The sequence below is a fragment of the Dermacentor variabilis genome, chromosome 1, assembly GCF_050947875.1.
Source record: "Dermacentor variabilis isolate Ectoservices chromosome 1, ASM5094787v1, whole genome shotgun sequence".
Taxonomy (NCBI): domain Eukaryota; kingdom Metazoa; phylum Arthropoda; class Arachnida; order Ixodida; family Ixodidae; genus Dermacentor; species Dermacentor variabilis.
In genome coordinates this window covers 209,509,289-209,526,861 of record NC_134568.1, presented here as the reverse complement: position 1 = coordinate 209,526,861, position 17,573 = coordinate 209,509,289, and the positions used below count along the sequence as shown (strand labels likewise).

Genomic DNA, 17,573 nt, shown 5'->3' with positions numbered 1-17,573 from the left:
GGGAGCCGCAGCTGCGCGAGCCACCTTCGCTGCTCCCTTCTTATTTCTCTTTTTCGGCTCTTGCACGCCGTGGTTTTCGTGTACCACGGTGTCGGACAATGAAAGCTCTAATAGAGTCAGTGGTTAAGCGAAGCTCGAAACGTGGCCAGCGCTCGTTCGATGCATTGTGCTTAGCCGCACTGTGACACCGCGGAGGACATTCTCCGCCGTCGGCCCAGCTGCTGCTGCGCACGGCCGACGCTGCACGGGTGTCGCAGGTAGCGGTAGGCACCTGTGCGATCGAACACATTGCAGACGCCCACAAAACAGACGGCTGCGACAATGGAAACGACAGTGTGCATTGTGTTGAGGCACAGCTTCATGGCTACATGCCTTCTTCTTGCGGAAAGAGCAAGAGAGCACTGAGAATAGACCAGATTTCTTTAAAGTGGATGGCGTCCGTTTTACGCCTTCGGTTAGCCGATGCGTTTCGTTGGCGATTAGTGAACGCACGTATATACTCAGATCAAAGAAAGAAAAGTGCACAGCAGGCACGAGACATGAAAGGACGCATTCTTAGCAGCCTCGCGCAACCACTTTGTCGGACTGCTATAGTTGCCGTTCAATTCGCAGAAGCGCACCTTAGGTGCCCCTTCCCATCCACTCATTTGACAACCGCTTTTGGCCAAAGACGAAAAGTCGAGGCCACAATTATCCATGACGAAAAACTTGCGTTTTATTGCGATATCAACTATACGGGCACTTCAGGCGAATTTTCGTCGTCGCCTTGATGCTGCGTATAAAGTCAATGTGCGATAAGATGTTATCACACCCCGCGCGCCGTAAGCTGTGTGCGCAAGAGTGGGCTGAGAAGGATGGTGGCTTGATGAGCTCCGTCTTCCTGTACGCCCTATGTTGGACGTCACGCGATCAAGTGCTCACTAGGGGGGAAAGGGAGGCAAATGAGCGCGCGTTTTTCTAGGCCGCGGCGTGGCTGCGCATAGCTGTTCGCACGGCCGCGCGCCTATGCGGGTCATGTGCCATATCTTAGCGGTAAACTGCGGCGGGAGTAAAGTTAAGGGCGAGCCGATATGGCTGGTGTCTTGATTTGCGTTGTGTTCCCGGGCGCCTATAATAATGGAGGTCGCACCATCTCAAGTTTCCGAGATGCGGTGAAACCAGAGGCAACACGAAGCCCTCATTTCCCGTTTCCGGCGCTCTCCATCACGCCCATGTTGACGGCGAGTGTTCGTGGTCATAACGCGAGATCTGTTTATGTTTTCCTGTGCGCGCGGGACACCATGTTTGTTAATCTAATTAGTAAGCGATTGTTTACTACAATTTACACGGCCGATGAAACTGAAATCTACTTCGTGTAGTCGTTTAATACTTTGCGATCGCTATCACTGCTTAGCCTTCCGAGTGAAACTGAGTCATTTTAAATAAATAAACAAACAGAATTTCACGGGTTGCCATTTGAAACGCCGTTAGGGTGATACCCATGGATTCCCATGGATACCCACGGATCCATTCCCCATGGGTACGACCACTGAGAGCGACGCTTGTGCGGCTGGCTTAGGAACCAAAAATGATAGCAGATGACGCAGAAAAATTGTCGTTCTACGTCACTGCTGACAAGACCGTCTTGTTGGGCTAGTCAGGACCTCCTATCTAAACAAAAATCACAGCACGAATGGAAACGACGGCTAGATAAGGGCAGGGCGAGCGCAGGCTCACGTCCTTAATTGTTTACAAAAGCGCTCGAAATGATTTCAGGGGACAATTCCGGAGAGTGAAGCGTTTTACTGCACTGCCCATGCACCGCGTTTTTCACGAAGCATGTTAGAAATTCCTTAAAATTTGGGACACGGAGATTATTAAATGATTTCCTCTGGGTTACATTTACCACAGAGGCACACATTTAAAAACAATGCGATGTAGTGATTAGACAAGTAATTATGCAAATTAGATTAAACAACTTGCAAACAAAAGAGCCATACGATTGATCCCGATATAAGACGAAGCGCGACATTCGAGGAGCTCATAGCCGTTTCGAGAAATGAAAAAAGTTGACGCTGCTAATTTTTACAGCGTCATTTTTAAGCGTGTTTCGCTTTCGATGTGTGAAGTTGTCCGGAGTTAATTATGCTGCGAAAATTAACAGCGGCAGCTTTTTCTATTTCTGTAAACAGTTAGTTCTGATACTGGTTCCGCTATTGTCTAACCTTTATATTAATGATCTTGCTTTGTATCCATTTTTCTAAACATTAATAATGTACGCCGATGATACTAATGTGTGTATTGGGGGGGACAGATCGATGATAGAGTTGCAAAGTTCAATTATTACATATTTAGATCCGCTATCGAATTGGCTACACATCAATAATCTACAGTTAAACGTTAACAAAACGAAGTACATAATATTTGCACCAATTAACAAACAGCGTCATCATAAAATTACAGTCAAATTCTGTGGGGCTGAAGTGTAACAGGTACAAGCTCACAAGTTTCTTGGTGTGGGGTTCAGAGAGGACTTATCATGGAATACACATGTTATTAACTTTACAGCTGAGCTTAGCAAAATTACAGGTTGTTTCCTTAAAATAAGTGGCTTTATACCTGTTGAGTTAAAAACTGTCCTTTATTATTCATGTTTTTACTCTAGGCTTTCCTAATGTATATTAGTATGGGAGACTATATATATGCAGAATTACAAGAAACTTATTATATTACAAAAGTGAGTGCTGAGATTTTTCGAAAATTATCGAGGAAGGCCGCAACACTTGAGCACAGAGCCTTTGTTTATCAAATATGAACTACTAAAGGCCTCCCAAATTTATTATTATAACTTATTACAATATATAAAAGATAATGAACTTCTTGATGTATATGGGTCACAATCACAAAATCAGTATCCACTACTTAGAAAAGCAATTTGAGTTCCGCGGACGAAAACCAATTATAGCAGACAACATGTAACTTATCAAACCTCTGCATTTTTTAATCGTCTCGGAACTACGAAATGCAATATGCTTACTAAGAAATCTTTCAAGTTCTTGTTAATCGAAAAGGAAATCGAATAAAACTGACTGTTTTTCACTTTCTATTATAAATTCAAAGTGTGCTGTGATTACTAGATTGTTAATTGCTGTTCCTTGATACTTATATTTTATATAAATTCTTCACGCTGTTTAAGAGCCTGAAGTCTGTGTAATGTTACCTAGTATTAATTTCGTGCTGGACGTTATACTGACCATTTGTAATTTATTTTGATATATTTGTATTGAGCGTATGTAAGATAGTAACTGCGTATCACTTGTCCTAAAACAACGAATAATTTCAATTCTAGTAATTTATCATTGTAATGTGCTAATCGACAATGCTATTTTTTCTGCTATAAAATTTTAAAAGGATGATGTTGCATTTACTTTTCTGCTACGTGTAAGCTATTCACTGTTGCCAAAATTTTAATGGAGCAGGAGCCTCTGTCAAGCCTTGGTGCCTTTTGCTCTTGTCACCGTTTCTGTAAAGATGCAGAAGAAAATATTTCTTTCTTTCTGTCTGTCTGTCTTTCTTTCTTTCTTTTCTTCTTCCTTTCTTTCTTTCTTTCTTTCTTTCTTTAAAATGGCGCGCTTCTATAGTCTTCCATTGGGTCCGATCTCATTGCTGTCCTGTTTAGAAAGTTAATAAATCGAATTTGTGTAACTTGTCTAAGCACTACACTGATTTTTTTTTCATATGTATGCCTCTATAATGAAAGTAATCCAAAGGAAATCATTTAGTTATCTCACAGTCCACAATCTTAAGGGCTTTCGAACGCATTTAGTGAATAGCCCGGTATACTTCTGTTCACGGTGCTTGGCCGCAGAATTCTGGGTGTCAGTCATCGTTGAAAGATAGACCTCTTTTGGTGAGTAAGCTACGACGAATCTCGCGAAGTTGTCAATGTTACATGCAATGACACTAGAAGCTTTGCCAAGTCATGTTCTGCAAAATTCGCGCGCGGCATTCGAACATTTTGCAGCCGACTATCCGGCAGTCTCACGACGCATCATCCTGTCAGCAACTATTCGGACATCACTCCTGGAATGTCCCAGCCTATCGTGTTGTTGAACTTATTATTAAGGAAGGTAGCCAGCCGGTGGTAAAGAGCAGTTACCTACGTGGAATAGGCTACGAAGATTAATAATAATAATAATAATAATAATAATAATAATAATAATAATAATAATAATAATAATAATAATAATAATAATAATAATAATAATAATGTTTATTGCCACCAAACAAAACATAAAATAACATAAACAGGCTGGTCTAAGCCTCAGTGGCTTGTAGGACCGTGCCTATGAATATGATACACATGGCGAAAACATAAATTGATGAGACGTGTAGAATATAAAATGAACGAAAAAAATGTAGAAGAACAATATAACATTTGCTTACAGTACTTAAAACGAAGGAAGTTGAAGTAAATATTATGATGCAAAAAACGATCTAGAGGTCAATTTCGCCATCGCTGCTTTAAAATATCTTTCAGCGTACTTTTCGATGTCGCATTAAAAATTTCAACTGGTAATTGGTCCGGCACATATGCACAACGTCTGGCGACACCATACCGTGTGGCTGAACGAGGAACTACATACCGGACGTGTTTTCTAAGATCTCTTGTGGCGGCACTTTTTTGTTTGTATGCGGAATTCCCAAAAATGTTCGACGACAACTGTTTCTATAAGCAATGAATGAAAATTCGGTAGACCAAGTTCACGGAAGATATTTGGAGCTGTTACTGTTGGGGAATTGTAGGCAACATTTTTAAGAATTTTTTTTTATAATCCTGTCTACCCTACATCTCCTACGATCCGAACAGAAGCCGAAGACTGTTATACCGTATCTCAACACACTGTAACCCAGTACATCTACAATAATATTTTTTACAGACAAGGGTGCGAAACTTTTGATATTAAACAACAGCCAAGCTACTGACCTCAGTTTAGAACAAACAAGTGATAAGTGATGTTGCCACGATAAGTTACTATCGAAATAGATTCCGAGGTATTTAACACAGTCCACGTATGGGATAGGCGCACATTTACAAGAAACACAGTCTTTCTCAGAGAGGCATGTTAATTACAATAGTCTTGAGTGGAGAGCGAAAACAAACAAGTTGTGTTCTTTGGGCATTAACAACAATTCCATTATTAATAAACCAAAGCATTGTCTTGTACAATTCACTTTGCTACATTTCAGTGGACATTTTGTAAGAAAGGTGTTTTGCCAATAACACAGTGTAGTCCGCATACTGGAACACGGAACATTTAGAAATTGCCAAAGGAAAGTCAGTAACAAAGCTATTAAATATCAATGGCGATAAATTGGACCCATGAGGAACTCCAGCTTTCAGCGACAGCTTAGAACTAAAAACGCCCTTATCATCGATAGCGACCGCTTGAAATCTGTTGCTCAAGTAATTTTCGAGAATATTATAAAAAGGGCCCACGAAATCTGCAAAAATGCAGTTTACTTAACAAGATTTGAGAATTCAGGGATTAAAACGCTTTCGCTACATCTAAGAACAGCGCACACGTGAACAGATTCTGATCGAATGCCGAGAACAGTTCATCTGAAAATTCCTCAAGCAGTGCCATAGCAGCCAAACTGTCGATCAGTTAGGATGGAAAATTTGTTAAGAATAGAAGACGTATAGTGTGGAAAAGAATTTTTCTATGACCTGAGCAATAACCGGCAATATAGAAATCGGCCCATCGTTTTCAATACTATCTTTCTTACGTTCAATGAACTTACACAGTTCCACCGCCTGGCTCGAAGGACTTTCCCACCCCCGCACCCGGGGCTGAGCCGAGCGGAGGCGGTGCTGTTCAGACAATTGCAAACTGGTTCTTTACCAACCCCAGTGTTAATGATTCATCTATACCCTAAATTATATATGAGTGATGTGTGCCGCGTGTGCCAGCGGGAGAGGGCCACCCTGACGCACATCCTATGGGATTGCGCCAAGTTCCCCAATGAGGCTTCGACAAGTACAACGATTCCGCCGCGACTCGCGGCTGCGGCGGAATGCTACGACCACGAAAGTCAAACCTGGGCCGTCCAGCAGGTCTCGGCGGCTCTTGAAAGACAAAGGCCGAGCGAAACCGACGGAACGTTGCCCCACAGGGCGACCAACCGCGGGAGTAACACGCGCTGGAGTTGAGTAGAGACCACCCGCTGAGAAGACGTCAGCGCCCGCGTCACGGCGCCATTTAGTCATGGTGTCGCTCTGCAGGCGACTACATGAAGTTGTCTCTCTCTCTCTCCCTGACTTGTGTAGTGGAAGAAATAATAATAATAATAATAATAATAATAATAATAATAATAATAATAATAATAATAATTATTATTATTATTATTATTATTATTATTATTATTATTATTATTATTATTATTATTATTATTATTATTAGTAGTAGTAGTAGTAGTAGTAGTAGTAGTAGTAGTAGTAGTAGTAGTAGTAGTAGTAGTAGTAGTAGTAGTAGTAGTAGTAGTATTTCTTGTACTGGGTGGCAGACTTGCGCACGTTACAGAAAAAGGTAACCGATTACAATTATAATTACTTCTTTAACAAATGTAGTTGATTACAGTTGCCAATTGATGCCGCACGAAAGTAACTGAGGACTTACTAAAAAGTCATCGATTATTTCAATCTACTTTCCTTCCCACTTTATCGTGCACAAATACAGTAAATACAACGAGGTGATCTGGCTCTCTCAGTGTGTTCTGCAGCCCTTCCCACTTCGTTTATATTAACTGAGAATTGCTTTTGAAAGCGTTATTCGCTAACCTGCCCTTTTCATCCTAAAGACATCTGCAGTGACACTGAAAACTCGCTCGGTGCACGCGTTGCAAAGGGTTGCGTAGTTTGTGGCTACTGAATGCCGCGATGTTTGAGTCTGGGCTGTCTATGAAGCGCAGCGCTTCATTATTGCTGAGGTTTGGGGAACGCGCTCCTGATAGGGCCTGCGAAAGAAACTGGAAAATCGTACATATGTGATTCCCTGGCGTCAACGTCCGGAGTGTTCATCGCCATCGAGCCATAGGAGCGCCGCTTCAATTTGTCGGCCAACATCTGATGGACCTCCTCTCGGCGCCCTTCACTCTTAAGCCGTTTATACTCATATTTATACAGACACCAGCAGACGTCCACAGTCCTTGAAAAAGTGGTCAAATCTGTAATATAATTTAATATAAAGCTGCATATTATTCTGCCCTAAAAGTAGCTCTCGTGTATTACAATCACTTAGATAGGTGTATATGAGTCACGTAATATCAAACAGATAAATACATAAGCGTTTAATGACCGAAAGCTTCTATCGGTATCACGGAAGTCACAAACTGCACTACCCGAACAATTGAGCAGCAGCTCGTATCGCCTATGAAGGCCGCCTATACGCACTTGCAGACGAGAGAGAGAGAGAGAGAGAGAAAACGTAATTTAAGAATAAACGCTAAGTGAGCGCTACTGATTAAACGAGGTAATCGTTAAATTACAATATTACCAGAAAACCTAACTGATTACAAGTAAGTAATTACATGTAATTCGTTATGTATAAGTCTGGCTGGTGGTCAAAACGAGGAGGAAGAGCTTCCAGCATACAAAGCCACGAGTGAGGATGTTGAAAGCAATGAGGAGGAGCAGGAGACCTGCGCGATTACACGGCGGACGATGGCTGAAATCTGTCAAAGTAGCACGCAACCCTGCGGAAAACCCGCTAATATTGCGCCGACTGTTACCCTTAACTCCCTAATTTTAAGTCGACAAGAGCGGCATATACCTTTCATTTTCAGTGCACCTACACTTTCAGGTACGACAAAGATGAACACTTTTTTTTTGCCATCTACCCGCACTTTTGGGAATGTGCTGCTTTTGCGAGACCCCGGATTAATTTTTACCACCTGGGGTTATATGCACTCCATGCACGGTACACGGGCGTTCTTCCATTTCGCCTCCATCAAAATGCAGCCGCCGCGGCCGGGATTCGAACTGGTGTCCTCGGGCTTAGCAGCGCAACCACACAGCGCAACCGCCACAGCGCGTGCTATTTCACAAGACCGACGCTACGGACTGAAAACCGGGCGTTATAAAACGAATAGGCCTGCTAAGATTGGCTGCTTACCTAATTGAAATTTATGGGCTGCTGGCCCGATCGCGGAACGTTATGGCTCATAATGCACAGGCACCTATAGCTGCCCGTTGCCTGTTGCCTAACCAATCTCTCCTATATAACAAAATATCTGTAAACTCGGAGCCATATCGTAAGCTGGTATGTTTCCACTGCATGATCGCTATGAGCGCGGTAACATAAACGCGTTAGACTTCACTGCTCATTTGCCGACGCCTTCCTTCCCAGCACTTATTTGCGCTTGAAAATCGTCCATTTATTGTTTTTTCACAGTACATTTTTAAATCGTATTTTAAATCGGTCGTTTTGAGTGCGTATTTTTTACATGATATAAGGAAATGTTGATGCACAATTTAAGGCACCGGCTACTCCTTAGCTCTTGAATGGGCCTAACCTACAACATACAGGGTTCAAGATTACATATCAAATAACCTTTTCATAAAGCACCAGAACTTGTCAAGCAACGTTTTCGCAGCATTAATATGACGTAAAAAATACGTGGTACATACAATCTACCAGTTAAATGATTCCACAGTTCTGTAGAAGGAAGTCTCAAAAATACAAATGATACTGTTGCCTAATAATACAGTCTCTAATCAGCGGGTGGTGCATACATCGTGTAAGTGCATTATCGCATATAGTCACAACTGAACAGTCAACATAACATAATCCACAAGCACATAGTTATATACAGCGACATTGAAATTAAAAGAACGTGTTAATAACGGCCAACAATGCCGTTGTCTTCGAGAAAAGTCATTAATGCTTTTAAAGCGCTCTTCTGCAAGGCCATTGTTGGCCGAGGACCCAGAAGTTTATTTAAACTGAAAGGTCTGCGGTCTAATATGATTAGGGTTGATTTAAGCCGGCGTCTTGGTGTGTCGTGATGTGGGCAATCTAGATGAAGGTGATGTATATCTTCATCTACAAATCCACAATCACATTCTGGGGTTTCCGCAAGACCAATTCTGTGTAAGAAATGTTTTGTGTAGGCCGTGTCTAGCCTTAGTCGATGAATAAGGGTTTCCATATTTCTGTCTAACGAAAACGGAAATTTGAATTCAATAACCGGATTGATATGATACAAATCCGAGCTCTTAGAATTCTGGTCAAACCACGCATTTCTACACATATTGAAAGACGTTGCCCTTATAATGCAGCGTAATTAATTCGTTGATATTGGGAACGGAACCAGATCACCTTGGAGGTGTGCTTGTCGTGCTGCTTCATTGGCTGCTGTTTACCGGGCATGTTACAATGCCCTGGTGTTCCCTGGAATGCTATTTCATGCTTCGCTTAGCTTGCCTTTGTGAGCTCTTTAAGAGTTTCGTATATTATACTTTCACTGATTGTTTTTCCTTTTGCGCTGCAGAGTGATGTTAGAGCCGCCTGTGAATCACTAAAAATTACCCATTTTTGCGCATCTTTTACTGACGTTATAAATTTTATCGCACACAGGATTGAGAACAGTTCAGCCGTTGTGGATGAAGTTGCACGAGATAACTTAAATGATTCTTTTTGATTGAGGTGCGGTATAATGAATGCTGAAGTTGAAGAGGTTGCTGTACTGGAGCCATCTGTACTGACGTGTCTCTATCCTGAATACCGCATATATACCTGGTAAAGTGCTAGTTGTTGAGCAGCTTGAATGAACATGTCTCTTTTTCTGAATATCCCGTCTACTGACAATTTGATCTTTGGAACTGTAAGCAGCCATGGGGGATATTCGACATCGAAAATTCATTTCTTGTCAATATATGAAGTTTTTCTGGAATTTCTTTATGAACATAACTTCTATCTCGTTGCATTATGTCTTGAGCCAATGGGTGGCTTTTATGCTGTGTTTGAAGACGGAGATGATGTCGGCATGTTTCTGTAGTTTTCATAACTGGAAATAGTCATTGGCGAGCCTCAGCTATTACAAGATAGCTAGAAGTCGCTCGTGGAACTCCTAGACACATGCGTAGTCCTCTAGCTAAGTCTTTGAAGTCGCTCTTCTGACGTGCGGGAAAGTGCGTGTAAGACGGACGCGGAATACGCAATTTTTTGCCGTATTACTGCATTGTAAACAGTCAGCATGAACGATACTGATCCGCCCCATAATGTGCCTGCAAGTCTCCGAAGTACAGTCACTATCGCATTGACCTCGTTTTCGAGTTTCTTTATGTGGGGTGCCCAAGATAGCTGCTGATCAAGTATTATACCAAGAAATGCATGCTGTGTGCCAATCATTAGAGGCTGTCCTTCCAGATAAGGAGTGAACATTTTGAACTGCCTCCGAGGGAAGGGCAATACAGCTGTTTTTGCGTGTGATAGAACCATTCCTCTCTCTCTCTCTCTCTCTCTCTCTCTCTCCCTCAAACATTGGTTAATGATATTTATGCCGTCTTTCAATGCCTTAGGAAGTAATTGATCATCAGACCCAGATGTCCAAATACAACTGTCATCTGCATACAGTGAAAATCTTAACGGGGATGGCAGTCTTCTTGTTAAATCAGCCATTACCCAGTTAAAAATAAAAGGGCTGAGTACGCTTCCTTGTGGTACTCCCTGTTTGACAACATGTTCAGCACTATTTCCTTAACCCGTCTGATCAAATATTTTGCGGCCTGATAAAAATTCAGAAATCCATCGCAAGGACCTGACAGACACTCCAAGTTCCTACATACTTAGCAGAACATGAACGTGGCTAACAGTGTCAAATGCCCTCTTGATGTCTAGGAATACTGCTATCGCCAAGTTTCCACGTGCACGTTCGTATTCCACACAGGTTACTATATCTACTATTGCATCCATTGTACATCTCTGTTTTCTAAAACCTGCTAAGTAGTTGGACAACGCATCCGTTTCATTACACCACCATTGAAGTCGCGCGTCAATCATTTTCTCCATTACCTCGCACAAACAACTAATCAAACTAACTGGGCGGAAGGATTAAAGGCTCAAGGGCGTCTTACCCGGTTTTAAAATTGGGATGATTCAAGCGACTTTCCAAGAGTCGGGCACAGTTTCTTCTATCTATAGATTATTGCAGATGTCTAAGTGAGCATTTTTACCTGTCGGTCCGAGGTTTCTTAGCATAGTGTGCGTAATGCCGTCCCGCCCAGCAGCAGACTTTTGGCGACATGATGCAATTGCACATTGAAGCTCGCTTGATGTGAAAGCATGATCTAATTGAGGATGTTGTGCCCAATAGCAAGCAGTAGTTTTCTGCTTAACTAACACTACTTAATTATCAAATTCTGCACATTGTGATGGAAAAGCAGGTCTGGAAATAAGCTCGCACAATTGATCTGCAACTATTATCTCACACGTGTCCTGAGCTACATCGAGAGCACGAAATCGGAAGCACTGTGTTACAGGTCCGCTTAAAGAACGAATTACTTGAAAAATTCGTGAGACAGACGTTTCAGGCGACAAAGTGCCGCCGAAATCGCCCCAGCGCCGTTTGCCTAAATTTTCCATGCGTCTGCGCATTACATTGTGAATTTTCTGAGCGTTTCTGTATGCTTCTAAACTTCCGTTTCGTCGGTACGCCCTTTCGGATCGGCGCTTAATTGACGGCTCTTAGGTGTTCATACATTCCGTCAGCTGCAGCATAATATTTTGGAATTTAAACCTCCTTTGTACATATGTTCACATTCCCCTACAATAAATTTATAAATCTTTCAACTGTTGTATTTTGATTAATTTGATTCGTTAGGCGGTACCGAAAAGCTTTCCAATTGGTTAGTCTGCTAACGCCTGATATTAATGTGCATGCTAGGGTGATTTACAAGGATGGGAAAATTATCACTTCCGCGCGTTTCCATATCCGTTGTCCGTCCCACACCATTCACAAGATCTTGTGAACACAGGGCAACATCTATGCAGCTTGAATAATTGTATCCACGAAGAAATGTTGGCGATCCATCGTTCAAAACAGTCAAATTGCATTTATCTGTGGCGCACTCAATAACGTTACCACGTGCATCACAATGATCACTGCCCCAGCTTATTGCTGTGTGCATTGAAGTTTCCACATATGAATACATTAGAATAAGCTATTTTGAAGATCTCTACTAGCGCTTCTACTGAAATACGGTTTCAAAATTGTAGTTATAGAGTAATCCCTGTTATGTACAGCTTACCAAAGCATAGTTTACAAGTGATGAATTCCGGAAAGTCTTAATCACTTGACTGAATTTGATAAGATGGCAAGTCGTTTCTGACGCATACGAGCACTCTGCTAGCAGCACCTTGACGAGATGTCTTGTATATCACATAATTAGAGAGACGAAAATCGGCACACATTCCCGCCTCTTGAATGCAAAGTATTGGAAAGTTGTATTGGGGGGGGGGGGGGAGGGAAGCAGTTTACGAAAGTTAGCACACTTCGTACGAATACTTTTTGCATTCCGCTGAAATACGGAGACATTGTTGTAGCGGTTATTCATGTACTGATTGTTGACAGAATAGTGCTTCCAGAGGCAACAAGGCTTTCACTTCTGGTAGGTTGTTTGCTTCCGGCAGAGCAGATAGGATTGCCTTAAAAGCTGCGAGAAGCATTGGCAAAATCTGTTGCGTCACCGAGGCTGTGGTATGGTCGCTATTAACTGGCGTTACTTCTGAAGTAGGTGCTGCGTAAGGTCGCTGAGAATAATCAGTGCGAATATTCGAGCTTTCTGGTGTACTACTTTCTGCATGTTGTCGCGTGTTTTTCCGTAGCATTCACGCATAAGGCTGTGCGCTTGACTGTGATCCTCTTGACTGGTTTCTTGCTTCCGTAATGATCACCACCAGCAAGTACACCCTTAGCTGGGTAACCCTTAGTATAGGTGCACAAATTCGCATTTATAAAGTACATTGCAGCTAATACAATATATAAGGTACATTGTTACCCTCAAAAATGTTAAAATTTTGAGGTTACGCCATAACTTTCTATTTTCTAAAAAGCGAATTGAGCCTTTAATAGACCTGTTAAATTTAGCGGTTACTTCAGCTACTTATACGAATCTTTTTCTTTTTGATTGCACTCTATTTTATGAGAACCTACAAAATTCACATTGTTCCACTTCAAGATATTTTGCATCTCGAATCGGGCCGATATTGTCGTTCCTGCCAGTTAACTGGTTTTTTCTCACCTCAGATTGCTATGCAGATCTTTAAATTGTGGCACTAAAGAAGAGACTTCCATTGTCAGTGCATTTCATTAAACCTTTGAAGAGAGCATGTAATTTGCTCGAATTGGTATTGTACCCCGACGTTTTTCTTTCAGTCCCATAATTCATACTTCTGTGTAAGAATCTGTGGTGGGATCAAATCAGAGGCAACTGGCAGGCATCAGAACGTTGGCCCAATTCGAGATGCACAACATTTTGATGCATGACGTTGGGCTAGATGCTCTATAGGTTAGCAAGAAAAATATAGCACAATCAAAATACAAACGTCTGTGTAAATCGCTGAAGTAAACCCTTAATTTAACATATCCTTTTGGGTACACTCCCTGCTGGACCGGCCACATAACTGAGCTGTAGGTTTCAAACATATACTGCCTGTGAGTTATTCTCCCTCCAAAATATGTGGAACCCAAAAATACTTCCAGTTCCTGCAGTATTACATGTGCACAAGAGCCACTATTTAATAAAAATCCATCCTCCTTCAGGCATAAAAATATCTGAGCTTGACCTACACACTCAACAAAAAAATCACTTGTGGCAGCAACACCTTGGTGGGTATTGCAGGTTGGCTATAATAATTTAATGCAGGTGAGTATATTGCAAAGAGCTACTGGCAATAATATAGTAACAATGAATTGTTTTCATGTATTTAATGGCAACATCATGTTTCACTTGCTAACTACGCGCCTGAGAATTTGTAATAAGCTGTTTTGTTAAATATTTTGTGAATGTTGTCGAAAAATAAATTGGAGTACTCTCGGGTACGAAATTCTTTATTATAAGTATTTTGTTCAACAAGACGTAAACAAAAAATACCATCCTTGGGACTTCCCATGTGCTGTCAGGCCACCACAACTGTGTGAAATGACAAAAATATCACAAATGATGGTACATAATAACAACTACAACACTAGATTTCTGCACAGATGTAGATATACACTCATCTGCTAGCACTGAGCAAGGAAGGGCAAATAGTGCACATTATTTGTTTGCAAAACAGAAACATCTACGTGGGTCAACGAAATGCATAGGCTATGTTTCTAAGAAATTGTGAAACTAATAAATACGCAAGTAAAACAAAATCAAGCAGCCTTCACCACAAGTGAAAGCAACAAATGGCTAGAGGCAAGTAAATGCACCACTGGTGACTAGAAGTGAACAATATTCCTTATACTTGTGCTTTGCTTTGTACCTTTGATTTGTGTACCCCCTTTTGCTGTGTGTGTGGCACCCTTGATTTTGTACCGCACTCCTGCGATAACCCTCTTAAGGTTGCAGTATGTATAAACAAAATAAAATAAAATAAAAATGCATGATGTGCGAAATCAGCTGCTTATGGGTTTAAGCCTCTCCCAGCTTTGGAGCTAACCAACAGTATTGAAGTAAATCACATATGTTGTTATTTCTGTCGCTTCACAGTTGCTAAGAAACATGGAAAGCAGCGAGAAGAGAACTCCCTAGATTACATTTTTCTTGCTTAGGAACGGAAAGAAACGCTTCATAAGTTCAGAAAACAGTCCTTTTACTACCTTGTCTCCTCGCAGCACAAATTTTTGCACGAGATCAAGCATTTGGTAAAACGCGAACGGGCATTCTAGGTTCTTAGTGTAATACGTCAAAAGACAAAAAATAAGTAAAGTAAGTATCCATTGTAATCCAGATGTGGAGACAGTGATCACTTCGGCTTGGTTGCCAGCAAAAATGCAGATCCTGTCAAAAGCACAGTAAATATGAGGTGCTGTTACTTGAAGCTCATCAGTTGGCAAACAATCTAGGAAAAGAAATTAAGAAAATCACTGCCCGGAGTTTGTTCATGTAGTTTAGAGCACAGCCTGAATGTCGCATTTGCCCACACAATAAAACAAAAACATGTAGCAACAAGGGCAAAAGGAGAAAAGTGAGTTAGTAATGCTGGAACTAGTAAACTAGACAGGTGTGTTACACAGAATCAACCCACAATGATCGAGCCTTAGTAGTTTGGACTTGCTACTTCACTGACAACACCTCTAATGTAATGCTCAAAACTCCCGTAACATCACAATTAAATTTTTGTCACGGGAACTCCCAAAAGGATGTGTCTGAAATCTCGTTCCATCAGTGAAATCTTGGAGGAGGTAACTTGTTGAGATGTCCAATTTGGACTTGAAGCAATGGAAAAAAATTTGGGTGGTGCAGCAGATCTTTTAAGCACGCTTTTAAGAGGAATAATATTGCCTTTACTCCCACAATCAAGGATTACCTCTACTGGAGGCACATATATACCTTCGGAACAATAAAATGCCTTCCTTGCACTGGAATTATGAATATCCGAAACATCAAGTGCAACGCCGGCTGCTGCCGAGATATCTGCAACTCAATATGCTACTGCGCCTGCAGCCGATTTCGTACAGCGATGTGTGACTCAAGTCACCGAGCCAAACATGAATGTTTGGTAACCAGTTGAGGGCTTGAAGCCTGTGTCTCTGCAGCACTAATGTTTGTGCTAGCCTTAACGGTCAGCTGCTCAGCTGAACTAGGTTCCGCATCCATCATGTACGAGGCGCAAAAAGACTGGCTGCCAGCCTGAGTACCAGACATTTCCGAGTCAAGCATATTTACAGGTATTAACATGTTATCAACAGCAGATGACGAGCAAGGTTTTTCTATGTGATCCGTGTAATGTTTCTTGTGGGCATACCGCATGTGGCATATTGTAAATTCTAGTGTTACCTTGCTCATGTGCACATCTTTCGTGTGATGTAGAAGACCATAAAAATATCTTGTGGTGAACTGGCACACACTGCAGACTTCCTAACCTTGCTTTTCGTAGGTAGCAGTGGCATATCATTGGTGCTTCTCGTAGGCGGCAGGGACAGGTCACGGGTGCTTTTCTTAGGCAGCAGTGACAGATCATCCGTGCTTCTTGTAGGGAGAAGGGACAGGTCGTTGGCGCGTCGTAAGTTGCTGTTCTCAACTGTTTCACCAAGAGATGTGGTACGTAAGTCTGAATTTGCTGAAAACTATTAATAAAGTAGCTTATTCTATATATAAGCGCTGATTTCAGACTACTTGAATAAAATGTGGCAATGCATGTTAAAAAGATGGAGAAACAGTGCCAGTTTAATGAATTATAAAAACAAATATCACAAAAAAGCAAGCTACAGCCAGATTTAGCTAAAAGTCCACAAATTTGATGCATCGAGTATACTTGGCGCATCGAACTATTAGGTTGAGTTAGGCTAACCCGTCATGCTTCCTTTAAAATTGATACATGTCCACTAAGAGGACAATACCCTGCTTCCTTATATATGGAGTCATATAATATACATCAAGTATTATATACATCAAGTATTTCCAGCAACAGCATAGCACTGGGACACAGTAGACAGCAACAAACATTTTAAAGAAACAAGTGTATTGCTACCTTGTTGAACAACAATTAGAAAACTTTGAGGTGAGTCAAAACAGGAGTTTTAGCAAACCAAATTTAGCTAATTTTGAACAGTGAGGTATTTCCAAAAGATATAAACCATCAGATTTTTTATATTATTGTCAGTTTAACCGGTCTGCCACTGCATTCACACTTAAAGGATTAGTCAAGATATTTTTTATATCCACACCACATTTTTCTCCAGAGTCTTGCAGTTCACTAGCCTCAGTGGCATCTGTGCCGTTCACATGCCAACCCATAGTCCAAGTACTGCTGCGGGAAAGAAAATTTGATCATGAGTGATAAAACATCTTTATATTTGACAGCTGTCCAACCTGTTGAGCAACCAGGCAGCGAGGAAGTTGTCATATCGTAGTGGTCCAGCACACCATGAGCAACTTGGCCGGAAGAAAATTTCATTTCTGGTTTCATAAAACACCAAAGAAAGCACAACGAATTGGGCATAAATTTCTACTGCACTAACCATTATGTTCTTCCCAAGAACCACTGTGACTTTCTGTATTTGCATCATATGTCTCTTGTCTGTTCACTGCAGTAAAGCAAGAAAACGCCAAAATAAGTTACTCGTAAAAAATGCGAGAATATGGAAGCCAATAATGCGACATACCAGCGGCAACTATATACGACGTTGTGACAGCACTTCTGATCGACATTACTGCATTTTCTAAATACCTTGAAGTCACTGTGGAAAACACGGGGAATGCGGGAGATGGAAGTCACTGTGTACTTTCACAATTTTTACTACAATCCTTTTTATTTTTAAAACGTCTGGCGAGAATTTTTGAAGTTCAACATATTTTGTTTTCTGTATTTTGTTTTCTGTAA

The 17,573-nt window shown here is 41.4% G+C and overlaps 1 long non-coding RNA gene across 1 annotated transcript; it reads right to left on the bottom strand.

The window, feature by feature from the left end:
* Nucleotides 1-14,075: 14,075 nt before the first annotated feature.
* Nucleotides 14,076-16,263, bottom strand: LOC142572838 (uncharacterized). Its single transcript, XR_012826148.1, has 2 exons — nucleotides 16,106-16,263; nucleotides 14,076-14,173 (listed from the first exon to the last, which is right to left on the bottom strand). It is a non-coding gene; the product is annotated as an uncharacterized LOC142572838 (long non-coding RNA).
* Nucleotides 16,264-17,573: the final 1,310 nt, after the last annotated feature.